Source organism: Thamnophis sirtalis, unplaced genomic scaffold, assembly GCF_051295495.1.
Source record: "Thamnophis sirtalis isolate CommonGarterSnake01/CBP01778 unplaced genomic scaffold, rThaSir2_p1.2 scaffold_12, whole genome shotgun sequence".
Classification (NCBI taxonomy): Eukaryota; Metazoa; Chordata; class Lepidosauria; order Squamata; family Natricidae; genus Thamnophis; species Thamnophis sirtalis.
The window spans coordinates 22638246-22653416 of NW_028261392.1; positions in this window are offsets into that span (position 1 = coordinate 22638246).

Sequence of the window (15171 nt, forward strand, 5' to 3'; positions counted from 1 at the left end):
GAATAATTCTGTTTATTTTACATGAGAGAAGAATGGGACTCTTTTCCAGTCACTGTTAATTGTTTACAGGGGCTGTGAATACCATTTTCAAAAATCAAACCAAATGTCATGTCATCAGGTCTGCAATGACAATAGTATTTCATAGAATGGGTATAGTCCATAATCTCTACATGTAAAAGGCAAATATCACTCACTCATCACAAAATCTCCAGAACCGTATAGCCTACAAACTTGATATTTGGCACATATGTTCCTCTCAGCTTCTAAGTGCTTGCTAAGAAAGGATTTTTCGAAATGACCATCAGATCATTAGTAATTCTTATACAGTAATTAACACGCTCTGATGCTAAGGAATTCTACCCCCCCTCCACACCTGAAAATAACTCTGTTCCAACTGCCAGTTGCCTCACATTCCGTTACCTCGATTCAAACTGGTAGACATTCCACTCCTTCACTCAGGAGCGGTCTGGGGCTCCTTACAGTACTAAACATTGATACCTCACCAAAATGTCTACGCCTTCCACCTATGGAACTGCTTCCAGACTCAAGGTGGCAGGAGTGATATTCCCTTCTGTATTTCAATCACCGACCACTACTGAGCCAACGGATTCTGAACCAAATTCCTGCTGCATAGCCCAATCACATTTTTGTCACAAAGCACAGGCATCCAGCTACTAGTAATCTCATATAATGATTTTGAAGATGGAAGAGTGAATAGTTTAGAACAGCATTCCCTTGATGCACTAATGTTTAGTAGAATGCTGTGCAGAGACTGTAGTGTATCTCGATTTCAAAAAGTTGCTTGAAAATGTCTGTTATGATATTCTTCTTCATAAAATAGTGAATATGGGCTATGTCAATGGTTTGCAAACATTTTGGTCTCAGGATTGCCTTTGCATTCTTAAAAATTGTTGAGGATATTTATTGATATTTACTGTATTATAAATTATAATTGACAAATTTTAAAATAATTATTTACTTAGCTTCATAGACCCACAGAAAGGATCTTCAGGATTCTCTAGGGACCTCTAGATCATATTTTGAAAACCACTAGGCTAGAGGGTGGTGCTATCAGGTGGATTCAAACATGGTTGAATCCACCATCCACCATGTAGCATCCAAAGAGCACTCATAAACATTTCTGTTTCATCTTGACAGAAACTATTGGAATTATTTTAAATTAGGCAATGGCTAAATCAAATAAGTTAAATTTGTCAGAATGTGCACGGTGTGACTACTACTTTGAGACAACCCAGGAGCAAAATACAGTACACAGAGGTTTTGTCTTTCAAACAGTGGTTTATCTACAAGGCAATCAATCAATCTTCAACTATAACACGGAAGTACACACAGAGAGAAAGACACCCTCATATGGCCTCCCTTATATAGATAGCTTCTTAAAGTGTCAGTAACCCTGCTGACTCATTATCATTTCATCTTCTTGGTTTACAGTCTTACAGCAGCTGGTCAGCTATTAAATCATCATTACCCTAACAAAATTAATGAATACAGTGCCATAGGACTCTATCATGTTGTTTGTGGTGTTGAATATTTTTTATCAAAGATTGTAGAAGTGAGTTTAACAAGTTTGCAGAAATCAAAAACGTGAGAGCACTATGTAAGAGAAAAAATAAATTTATGTAAAACGAATTTGAGTGTCTGTGTGGGTTCTCAGTTAAACCTGAGCCATCAGTATGATGCACCTTTTGGGAAGACAAATGCTGACCTGGGAAGCATTACCAGGCACCCAGAGCTCAAATCATGAATTCTTCCACTTTATTCTACTCTGCCTGTTCAGTCTCTACTTGGAATATTGTACCCAGTACAACAGTGACAAATTGGAGTGAGTTCCAAGTAGGACTGTCAACTTTGGTGAAATGTGTGAAACGAAGTCTAAGGGGACCACTTAAGAATCTGGGTATCTTGCATCTTGGAGCACCAGAAGCCTGGTAAGACTTCTCCAATTTCCACCCTGGTAGGTGGGATCTATTTTATGGGACAGGCAGAAAAATTCTTGTGGTCAAATGTTTGTGAAGCCTTGCAGAATAATCATTAATCTCTATCAACACTCTCATTTTTAGTACACAACAATGAAGAGAATATCATCCACTTTGATTATATTACAAACGTTGTTATTTTCTACTGATTAATTATTGTATCATGCAAAGATAAGGTACAATTTTTGCTCATTTGCATGGTTCCTTTTTAAATTAAAAAGACTTTTCTGGTGAGTGTGCCATTTGGTGTGAAGTACAAATAATAAGGTACTTATTTAGGTGTTTCTTATAGTTCCTGTGACCTACTTCTAATTAGTATAGAATTGCCAATTCTATCCAAATCAGCAGAGTTGCAATTCTCTGTATACAGTTATTTAGAAATAAATCCTACAAGGCTTAATGGGAATTACCTCCAAGTAAATACCGTATGAAAATTTTAATTGCAATTCAGTCAATCTTATTTATTTCCCTCAGAATTACCACCGACTGACATCTGAGTAACTAAATGTAATTTATGTGGCCTTGTGCAGTTTGCCAAGCAAAGCTTCCTCATTGTTTTGAGAAGTTTAATAGAAGGGATGCTTGATACGGAAATATCAAATATATTTGATTGCCATAAGGCTAACTGGAATATATATATAGTCTTTTAAAGTTGGGGTTTTTTTTTACATTTCTGCTGTGAGGGCTGGTGTGTGTGACTTGCTGAAACAGCCTTTACATTTGTGAAGTTTAATAGAAGTTTAATAGAAGGGATGCTTGATACGGAAATATGTCATAAATTAAATACATTTTGACACTAAGCAAGTCAATGACATTCACCATTGTCGGCTATATTTTAAAATGTAGACATTTTTAAAAATTTGAAATCCAGATATCTATTTCCTCCACCCTACCCATCTGCAGACCTCTCAAACTTCCACTCTATTATTTGCCAGGAATAATAATGGCGTACTTGCTTTCGCTATTATTTGCTTGCCTGGTATTCCAGATGTTATATATTTGATTGCCATAAGGCTAACTGGAATATATATATATATAGTCTTTTAAAGTTGGGGGTTTTTTTTACATTTCTGCTGTGAGGGCTGGTGTGTGTGACTTGCTGAAACAGCCTTTACATTTGTGAATGACACACTTTGTTATGATACAATCAATGGCCATCTTTTGCAAGGTGAGAAAAGCAGAGCTAAATCAGAACGGAAAGGTCAGGCTTAAAAAAAGAGAGAGAGAGAGAGGCAACCATATGCCGCCAGAGCCCAGGGCGGTTCAGGATCAGTTACACACTGAGGCCCTAATGATCTCCCCGCATCAAAAGGCCTTGGCATCGTTCCTGTACCTCAAAGGCTCCTGACCTAGAGGATAATATAAGCGTCCATACAATCTCCTCTCCCTTTTGTGCCTATTTTCAATGCGGAAAGGAAGCAGCGGTGACTTTGGTATTAAGTGTCATCTTGAACAATACCTGACCGCAATAATGCAACCTTATTTGTACAAAAGGGAGGAGGAAAATGGGGGCTTGCTCTCATTTACTTGAATGGAGAGCTAATATATTTTCAATGAGATATGAGGGGGGATCTATTTTTTTCCCTTCCTGTTTTGTTTTTTTTGTGAGCCCCCCCCCTCTCCCCTGCATCTGTAGAGCGTGGGAGCTTTTCAAAACACTTTGCAAATCAGTCCAATCCCCCTCCCTCATTTGTTGCATGAGCAGGTATTTACACCCGGCTTTATCTCCCTAAACCTCTTAATATAAAGAGTAAACTAGTCTGCCTGTGAGTGCATTGACTGTATTAAGAATGGCGGATTGTGTTCCAAAGGAGCCAGGCCTCTAATGTTATCACTCAGCAGGAATGGGAACCATCAGAAGGCACATGGTGTGCCATGACGTAGCCCTTCTTAGACCACAAAAGCAGACTTTTCTCTGTGAATTAGACAAACCACACAAAAGGCAACAATAGCTAGCATAAACACTATTTAATACTATTCATGGGCTATTGAAGAGATGGGCGTTGACTAAGAAGCACAGCAAAGCTCGTACATTGTTGTTAGATGAAAGGATGCTTAATGAACAGGAAGCATCAATTGAACAGGCTGACAGTAACCGTATAACTGCAGGATTGTGGGACTGGCATTTACCCCATGGGCCTTTACAGTCAGAAAAATAAAGAGAAATTAAAGCATAAGGAATCCTTTTTTGTGGGCACTTAAAGCCCATGAAGCAGCACAAGGAAGTTTACAATTGTCTTTTCAAGATTTGTCCATGCTTTAGATTAATTATGAAAAGGGAACATTTGAGGAGGGGGTGAGAGTAAAAGGGGAGAGAAGGAACGCTGGCAATAGGTTGTGTTCCACATAATAGCCATTTTATGGACAATGCTGCATCCCGATCTGGGCAAATCTCTGCTTTTATTTTTGTTTTTGTTGTGTGTGTTTTTTTTAAAGCCCCCTTTTTTAGGTAGCTCAAATGAGGTTGAACTGAAACCCCGGCCTTTCAGCTGCCTCCATTGAAGCTGCGGTGGTGAGGTTGGGTGAAAGAAACAATGCAAAATCATTTCACAGAATTTCCAGCAGAAGCACAAAAAGGCAGTGGAGGGTTCGGGTGTGATCTCCCATCACAATTTTATATTGAGTTTCGCCCCCCAGCCCCAAGTTCTGCAGTTATAAAAAAAAGATACCGTATTTTTCGGAGTATAAGATGTACCTTTTTCCCCTCAAAAAAGAGGCTGAAAATCTGGGTGTGTCTTACACACTGAATACAGCATTTTTTTTGCCTCCAAAAACCCTGCCCCCATCACTGAAATGGCCATGCATAGCTTTTAGGAGGCTTTCAGAGTGCTCCTGGGGGCTGGCGATGGCAGAAATGAGCAAAAAATGAACCGTTTTAGCAAAAAACAGGCCATTTTTGGGAGGTTTGCAGAGTGCAAAAACTTTTTTCTTTAAATTCGCCTCTTCAAAACCTTGGTGCGTTTTATACTCCGGTGTGTCTTATACTCTGAAAAATACAGTACCTAGATTTCCGTTGGTTGTTCCAATCTGATATTGAACAGTTAATTTCTTCCTGCATGTTGTGTCTTAGCATTATAATAACCAAAACACGGACCAAAGCAGCTTTCATGTTAATTCATTTACAATCACATTTCTTCCTCCCTCTTATGTGGAAAGAGAGGCATGATGGACAATCTACTTCACAATGATCTTTGTGGACCAGATCCCTTACATTGTTCCCCACCTTCCCTTCCTGTCTTTTTATCGAAAGAAGGATCCGGTAAACCTCCCTTCCATTTGCCATTTGAAAGGGGAGATTAGGTTAGGCAGACTGGAAAGAAATATAATTCAAAATGATTTTGATAGGTTAGTAGAAAACGGGTAAAAAAGTGCACTGAAATTCAACAGAAGCAAGTACAATGTTATTCACTTAGGAAATTGAAATCAAATACAATTGCTGAGTGCAAGCAGGGCTGCTACAGGTTTGCCTGGGTTCAGGAGAACCCGTAGCTAACGTTATGGCCGGTTTGAAGAGCCTCCAAATCCCACTACTGGCTGGCCTCTCCCACTCCACCCTGCTCCTCCCAGGAGTCTCCACACAGCCTGTTTTGGATGTGAGGCAAGTGCAGGGCCTGCATGGAAGCTCAGGGAGAGGGGAAAACAGACCTCCTGGAAGTTCCGGAAGGCTCCAAAGGGTCTCTGAAGCCTGGGGAAAGCAGTTTTTGCCTTCCCAGAGGCTCAAGGAAAGCCTCTGAAGCCTGGGGAAGGTGAAAACGCTCCCCCCCCCAGTGCAGGAGGCCGACTAGGCCACACCCACCATGGCCACACCCAGTCAGCAACTGAGCAGAGAAACTGTTGCTGAAATTTTTGAAGCCCACCCCTGGATGCAAGCTATCTGGTGTAGTTAAAGCATTGGAGGAAAAATACTGAATTATTTGATGAGTATGAAACTCAATCAATGCAGTGTGATTGTGCAGCTTAAATGTGTGCTGTGATCCTAAAAGTGCTGCTTTTAGGCTGCATTGACAGAAGTCTGGTTTGCAAATATTGGCAAGCAGTAGTTCTCTCTACCTTAAACCAACCTTACCACAAATACTGTGACAAATGTTGAGTGCCTCAGTTAAAGAAAGAGTCAAATTAAAATGGATTCAGAGAAAAATAGCGAGGATAATCGTGGGGTGGGGGGGAGGTGTCAGTAACTAAGTGGTAGAACAAAAGAGTACAGGTGAAACTCCAAAAATTAGAATATCGTGCAAAAGTTCGTTTATTTCAGTAATGCAACTTAAAAGGTGAAACCAATATATGAGATAAAACTCATTATATGCAAAGCAAGATAGTTCAAGCCATGATTTGACATAATTGTGATGATTATGGCGTATAGCTCATAAAAACCTCAAATCCACCATCTCAAAAAATTAGAATATTACATGCAATCGATAAAACAAGGATTGTACATAGAACAATATCGGACCTCTGAAAAGTATAAGCATGCTTATGTACTCAGTACTTAGTTGTGTTGCTCAGTGGTCCAAAATCCTCTTTTCTGATGAGAACAACTTTTGCCAAAAGCACCGGTTCAATGACCGTGGGATTACTGTGCTTAATTGGCCTCTCCATTCTTCCTCCATACTCTAGGTCCTTGGTTTCCAAATGAGATGCAAAAATTGCTCTCATCAGAAAAGAGGACTTTGGACCACTGAGCAACAGGACTTTGGACCACTGTGCTTCATTAAGACCAGGGTCAACGCAGCCATCTACCAGGAGATTTTAGAGCACTTCATGCTTCCTTCTGCAGATGAGATTTATGGGAATGCTGACTTCATTTTCCAGCTGCCCACACTGCCAAAAGCACCAAAACCTGGTTCAATGACTGTGGGATTACTGTGCTTGATTGGCCAGCAAACTCGTCTGACCTGAACCCTATAGAGAATCTATAGGGCATTGTCAAGAGAAAGATGAGAGACATGAGACCGAACAATGCAGAAGAACTGAAGGACGCTATTGAAGCATCCTGGTCTTCCATAACACCTCAGCAGTGCCATAGGTTGATAGCTTCCATGCCACGCTGCATTGAGGGAGTAATTGCTGCAAAAGGGGCCCAAACCAAGCACTGAGTACATATGCATGCTATCCTTTTCAGAGGTCCGATATTGTTCTATGTACAATCCTTGTTTTATCGATTGCATGTAATATTCTAATTTTCTGAGATGGTGGATTTGGGGTTTTCATGAGCTGTACGCCATAATCATCACAATTACAACAAATCATGGCTTGATCTTGCTTTGCATGTAATGAGTCTTATCTCATATATTAGTTTCACCTTTTAAGTTGCATTACTGAAATAAACGAACTTTTGCACGGTATTCTAATTTTTTGAGTTTCACCTGTAAATGGATTTGGAATGTTTAACCTTGAATACAGAAGACTAAGGAAGAATGTATCACAGTTATGTATTAGTGAAATGTAGTAAAGATTTCACACAGAAGAATATTTATTTATTTAAGAAAATTTTAAGGCTATCCAGCTCACTGTCAGCAACCCTGGATTGCTGACAGTGATTACAGATTACAATGATAAAATCCAATACAAAAATCAACACCCGTGGTAACAACAATTAAACCAGCCATTTGATAGGTCCCATATCTCTCTGGGGTCCCCAGGCCATTGGCAGAACCATATCACCTTGTGAAAGAGTTCAAAGTGGGGGCAAATCTTAGCTCTGCAGGGATGATGGCGTGGAAGCCATTTGAGCTTCTGGAGAAAAATATACATATAAGTAAGTAAGTGAATAGCAACAGCACTTAAACTTATATACCACTTCACAATGCTTTACAGCCCTCTCTAACCGGTTTACAGAGTCAGCATATTGTTCCCAACAATCTGGGTCCACATTTTACCGATCTCAGAAGGATGGAAAGCTGAGTCAACCTTGAGCCAGTCAGGATCGAACTGCTGGCAGCAGGCAGAATTAGCCTGCAATACTACATTCTAACCACTGCGCCACCACGGCTCTTATATCTGCTAAGTATGCAGGTTTGCCAATCTATTTACTTTAGTAAGTTTTACTGGTTTCCACGAGGATCACTTGCAGATAATTATGAATTAGGTTGGGGCTTCAGCAGTAGTTATGGCAAAGGTTTAATAGAGAAACTTAATGCAAGTAGAGGACACCCCACCGTGGCATCAGTACAGGAGAGGACAGTTAAGCCTCACCATCCAGTGGATAAACTATGGCTGTTGCTCCTTCTGAGCTTGGATGCCAACACTGTTCCTTGTTGGTACAGAGGCAACAATGAATGACCTGAGCCAATTCGATAATAATTGCTGTAGCTCTACCATTTACCAATCAGGGAAGGTGCTTAGTAACTCCTAAGATAAAAGCCACAAAATGGACTGATGCTTGCAGTCATATAGATGATGTACAGCCTGAAAAGGGGGCGCGGGGGGGGGGGGGCGCAGAGGAGAGAAAGAGAAGAATTCTGAAAAGCGCCAACCAAGGATGCCTGACAATGGAGATCAAATATAAAGAGCCTAATTGGTATAGCAGTGAGATCCAATGCCACAAATAGCCATTCATAATCATATGCAATTAACATATCAATAGTTCCTTTTTAGAATTACAGTCCATAAGCTAACTAAGCTTCATTGTAAAGGAGCTTGGCAAGACAGAGTTATTAATTAAAATCCTTTTGAAAATCTGGTGTTGCACTCATTCATATCCTTTTCGGCCTTTTTTTTTTCCAGCCTGGACTCCAAAATTCAGGGCATGCTAAGCAGGGGGAAGGGGAGAACGGAGACAAGAGCAGGTCATTTTAACCACAATTTTTTAAAACAAAAACATTAGAACTGGAACAAAACATTTATTTATTTTATTTTCTATCAAAATGTTAAGGACTGGGAGAAGTCATTCAATATCGATCCTATTAAACCCAGCCTGCTTTCAGACTGAACTAGTTATCTAAAGCAGAGGTCCACAACTCCCAGTCTGTGGATCACCACCAGTCCGCAGCATGCCAGAAACCAGGCTGCACAAAGAAGTGAAGCCCCATCCACAGAATGCCTAGGCAGGGGGTTGGACTAGAAGACCTCCAAGGTCCCTTCCAACTCTGCTATTGTATTGTATTGTATTGAATGCAGGCAGCATACTAAACCACGCCCCCTCTGGTCCATGGAAAAACCTGTCTCCACGGAACCGGTCTCTGAAGCTCAGAAGGTTGGGGGGCGCTGATAGACTGTAGATTGATAGAGAAAAAAGGAAATGATATGAAACAAAAATGGGCTTGTGGAAATACCATCCCCAAGAAAACATAAACTGAGAGTTGAAAGAGACACCTATAACAATAGAAAAAGAAAGGAAGAAGGAAGGAAAGGAGGGGAGGAAGGAAGTAGCGAGTGGAGGGATGAAGGAACAGAAAGGAGTGGAGGGTGGAAGAGAGAGAAAGAGAAGGAGAGATAGTAGGAGAGGAAGAAGAAATGTGGAGGAGAGATGGGGAAGAAGAAAAAAGTAAGGCGAGGTCGGTGGAAGAGAGAGATAGAGAAGGAGAGGAGGGAGGAAGAGAGAGAAAGAGAAGGAGAGAGGGTAGGAAGGAGAAGAAAGAGGGTAGGAGTAGGGGAGAGGTAAGGGAAGGAAGGAGGGGAAGGAGAGGAGGAAGGAAGGAAGTAGAGAAGGAAGGGAGGAGAAAAGAAAAGAAAGAGAAAATAAGGTGGTGTCATAGTAGGTGCAAAGGATGGTAAACAAAGCACTCCAAACTATACCTTACAATCTTTTAAATGGAATAATAATAATATAAGAATGGCAAAGAAAAAGAATAACTATGTGAATGTATACCTATAACTGTATGTAAGAGAATAAATGACAGTAAAAATATAAAGCAATATAGGTAAATAATATTTTGTCATAAGTAGCTAAGTACAAATAAATAAAGAATTGTACATGGATAACGAATAAGGAGATTATGAACGCAAGATAGAAATGTATAGAAGGGAAAACACTAACTGCAAAGAAACCGATTCGGAACTGCTGTATGATATACAATGGAACTTATTGTTCCTATGTTGTTTTTAAGTCATGTGTTTGTTTCTGTTGATGTGCTTATGTGTTTAAAATAAAAATTAATACGAAAAAAAAATAAAGTATCAAAGTGAAAAAATGTAAAGTAAAATAAAATTCAGAAAAGAAAAAAAAAGAAGAACTTAAAGAGAGATTTAAGGGAAAAGGTTATTTTTGATTCCCCCAATGGCTAATGGTCCTCTAGGGTACTCGCCAAGCAAGCTATTAACAGATAGCAGATTAACAGAGTTGGAAGGGACCTTGTAGGTTATTTAGTCCAACACCCTCCCCCCATCCGCCCAAGCAGGAGACCTTACACCATTTCTGACAGATGGCAGTCCAGTCTCTTCTTGAAAGCTTCCAGTGAGGAACCTCCCACAACTTCTGAAGTCAAGCTGGTCCATTGTTTGATTGCTCTCCCTGTCAGAAAATTTCTCCTTATTTCCAGGTTGAATCTCTCCTTGTTCAGTTTCCATCCATTACTCCGTGTGTGGCCTTCAGGTGCTTTGGAAAATAGCTTGACCTCCTCCTCTCTGTGGTAGTATGGTCTAACTTAGTAGATTTCTAGATATGTTCGCTCCAGAGAAGGTTCTTCCTAAGGGAGAGACAGACTCTGGTCAGGAAAGGAACTCTGGAAAGGCACGTCATGCATTTTCAAATCCCAAAACGTCTAACCTGTCATTTAAATCAGTGGTTCCCAAACTTGGCAACTTTAAGACTTGTGGACTTCAACTCCCAGAATTCTCCAGCCAGCTCTGCTGGTCTTAAAGTTGCCAAGTTTGGGAACCACTGATTTAAAGGAATCTTACGTAAACTAGTCTTTATATAACCTTGATCTTATAAGGCCGTGGGTCTCTGGTACATGTTATCGAGCTGTATTAAACTCTTGGCAATTACCATATTTTTCGGACTATAAGATGCACCAAGATTTTGAAGAGGCAAATTAAAAAAAAAAGTTTTTGCACTCTGCAGGCCTTCCCAAAACAGCTCATTTTTGTGAAATCGGGCCCATTTTTTTTTCAAAAAAGGGCATGCATACCCCTTTAGGAGGCTTATAGAGTGCTCCTGTGGGCTGGGGGAGTAAAATTGAGTAAAAGGGGCCATGTTTCACTCATTTCTGCCCTCCCCAGCCCCCAGGAGCACTCTATAAACTCCTAAAGGCTCTGCATGGCCATTTTGGTGGTATATGGCCAAATGCTCACCATTTTAATCTCTATCCAACAATAATTTGTAAGTTCTCCCAAGTTCACTTTTATTTTTTTTTTAAAAAAAATCCCACCAATCTTATCTATTGTCTCCCTCCCTCCAACTTGCCATGCATAGTCATTTTTAATAGTCTATCAAATATTTGCACCACACATCCAAATACCTGAACAGCTGATCAAAGGAGCAGTTTCATACAGGCCTGAATGAGTCTTCTTGCAATTGGCTGTACAAATCAAGTTTTGGGGCAGATAAATCAGAGCACAAAATAAGTTTTCCCAGGCACAAATCTCACCATGTCTTCTTAGCAAGATTTATTATAACGAAAGGGGCAGGATTGCAAAAATTTCAGCAGTAGAATTATTTCCCCATTAAAACTAATTTTCTTCCTAAGATGTCAAAAAGAGCTCTTTGAACCATTAAAATGGCTATTCTGTGACTGGCCCAGAGGTTGTATTCAGCCTGTTCAGACCGGTTCGGGTTTCGGTTAGCTCTGACGATCAGTTGGTCATGCCCACCTGCCATATCCTGTCCTTTATTTCCTGCTTTCTAGCTCATCTCAATTGCACAGCACAGCTGATTCCCCCTCCCCCCGCCCTCCAGAGGTGGTATTCAGCAGGTTCTGATCAGTTCTGGAGAATCGGTAGCAGAAATTTTGAGTAGTTCGGAGAACGGGTAAAAGCCACCTCTGACTCACCCCACCCCCATCTATTCTCTGCCTCTTGAGTCCCAGCTGAATGGGAATTTTGCAGTCATCTTCCCCTGGAGTGGGGAGGGAATGAAGATTTTATAGTATCCTTCCCCTGGAGTAGGGTGGAAATAGAGATTTTACAGAATCCTTCCTCTGCCACGCCCACCAAGCCATGTCCACCAAGCCACACCCACCAAGCCACGCCACAGAACCGGTAGTATAAAGTTTTGAATGCTACTACTGCCCCCCTTGCTGTTCTACTTAGAAGGTAAGCAGCTGAGCTTCTAAATGGTCCACTTTCAGCGCTGCACAGAAGCAAATTACAAAATCAGTAGTGACAGTAGATAGAACAGATTAATAGGAAGAAATGTTACTAGAAACCAACCTGGCTTTAAAGTTCAATTAGGACCATATGAGGAGGGGAAAACATTTTTCTTCTTTGTTTCTACAGAATAGAATCCTCCGCAAGAAACACATAACTTTGGTACTGCTCTTTCATCCTTAACCTATGTCTAATACGTACACCCACACCCTTTTAAAGGTGATCATTTTTTAATCCAAAAATGCAGCCTTAATCCAATCATAAATACACAAATAGCAATTCTAACTAATCTTATGCCATTTATAAACTTAAGAGAACCATTGACTGTAGCACTTCTTGTTTCTAACTTTTGCAGAAGATAGAAGTTAAAAAGCCTTTGATCTGCCCCTCTCCTTCTAACAGCCTTCTGATCTTGAGTCAGAGAACCCATCACCGCTTATAAAATACAATGTTTCCTTAAAGGCAATGGATCACTGACAGGCAGGAATCTAACAGCTGGAAAAGGCCTGGAAATTTAGCACCTCTGCCTGGCCAGGAAGATCTCAGCAGATAAAGAAGTTAACAAATAGACTATTTCCGCTAACCATAAAAGTTATGTTTTGTGCTTTCTTGTGGTCATAAAAACATATTTCACTCACACCAAAGGCTTAAAAAAATGTAAGTAAGTCTTGCTGATAGTATTGTACCACTCTGTTGTCAACTGTCCCAGAAACAAGCTTTGAATTGTTTCTGACCCAAACGCTCACTGATCCAGTTGTTAAACAGGCTGCATCTCACCACTGCAGACCTTGTTACTAATAATGGATGAGCTTCCTAGCATTTATTTATTTATTAAACTTATATACTGTTCATCTCGCTTAGAAGTGACTCTAGGCAACTTTCAATCAATAAAACGACAAGGTAAAACATCAAAACAAGAAATAGTAACGCTAAAAATGGTTTAATATTGACAAAGATGGCGAGCAAGGGAGCAAGAGCCATACAGGGAGAAGGTGGGGTCTTATCTTAACCCATTAAACTCCAGAAGGGAAAGCCTCCATCGGGGTCCCAAGCCAGTTGACAGAGCCAGATCTTCAGTCTCTTTCAGAAAGCTGAACGGGTGGTCATGGCAGGGCAATGACGTTTTAGAGCAAGGCTCCCCAAACTTGTCAACTTTAAGACTTGTGGACTTCAACTCCCAGAATTCTCCAGCCAAAGCTGACTGGAGAATTCTGGAAGTTGAAGTCCACAAGTATTATTATTATTATTAGAGGTTTATTTATATGCCGCCCTTTTCCCTGGGGGGACTCAGGGCGGCTCACAATCCAAAGGAAGGGGGGGGGGAAACAGACTTTTACTTATAAGACAATACATGGTTAAAACACAACATTCATACCATTCGGGCGGGTTACAATCTTAAAGTTGCCAAGTTTGAAGACCTCTGTTTTAGAGGAACAAACAAGTAAGCCATTTGCTGAGCTTCTCAGCCTAAGAATGGTCCCTTATTGCAGGATAACCTGCCCTGTTTAAGATAGGACCAATCCATCATTTGAAAGCCTTTATCTTTTTTCTCATTTTCAAGGTCTAGCTTTTCTAGCCATACATTACAATTGCTTTGGCTGTTTTGAATTTTGTTGCCATAAAACAGAGGTCCCCAACCAATGAGCTGTGCGCCACTGCTGGACCATGGATCTATTTGCAACTGTCACGTAATTGATATGGAGCCCATCAAATGGCTGGTCTGATTGTTGTTATTACGGGTATGAGTTTTTGTATTGGATTTTATCATTGTAAGCTGCCCGGAGTTGCTGAGAATGAGTTGGATAGCTATTCAAATTTTCTTAAATAAATAAATGTTCTATGTGACATCTTTACCATATCATACCATATCAAATGATAATACAAAACTATGATATATTCTTCCTTAGTCTTCTTTAATTCTAATTAAACAACTGTGGCTTGAAACGTTGTAACATGGGGCAAAATTCACTTAACAAATGTTTCGCTTAACAACAGAAATGTTGGGCTCAATTATGGTCATAGGTTAAGGTCTACCATTATTATTATTATTATTATTATTATTATTATTATTATTATTATTATTATTATACAATTGTATCACAGCGGCCAGTTGTTTCGCCGGATTTGGCATTGGTTACTAGTCGGCGAAACAACTGGCCGCTGTGATACAATTGTATAATTATTATTATTATACAATTGTATCACAGCGGCCAGTTGTTTCGCCGGATTTGGCATTGGTTACTAGTCGGTCCCCACCCAGGGGCCTAGGACGTCGTAACGTATTTTCGTAATATGCGTGCAGATCCAAGCAGTGTGGCTTTTTGCATTTGACTGATGTTGATTTTGTCAATTTTTAACTGTTTTAAATGTAATTCCAGTGCTTTTGGAATAGCACCCAGTGTGCCAATTACCACTGGAATTATCACTGCTGGTTTGTGCCATAGTCGTTGAATTTCGATTTTTAAGTCCTGGTATTTTGCGATTTTTTCAAGTTCCTTCTCGGCGACCCTGCTATCACCTGGTATTGCGATGTCTATGATTGTGACCTTATTTTTCTCAACCAGTGTGATGTCTGGTGTATTATGCGCCAGTATTTTGTCCGTTTGTATACGGAAATCCCACAAGATCTTGACCATCTGATTTTCGGTGACTTTTTCAGGCTGATGTTCCCACCAGTTTGTTGCTGTTTTAATATTATAATTTTTGCACAAATTCCAATGGATCATTTGTGCTACTGAATTGTGCCGCAATTTATAATCAGTCTGCGCGATTTTTTTACAGCAGCTGAGTATGTGATCAACAGTTTCATCAGCTTCTTTGCAAAGTCTGCATTTGGCATCATCAGAGGATTTTTCGATTTTGGCCTTAATGGCATTTGTGCGGATAGCTTGTTCTTGCGCAGCCAGGATTAGTGACTCTGTTTCTTTCT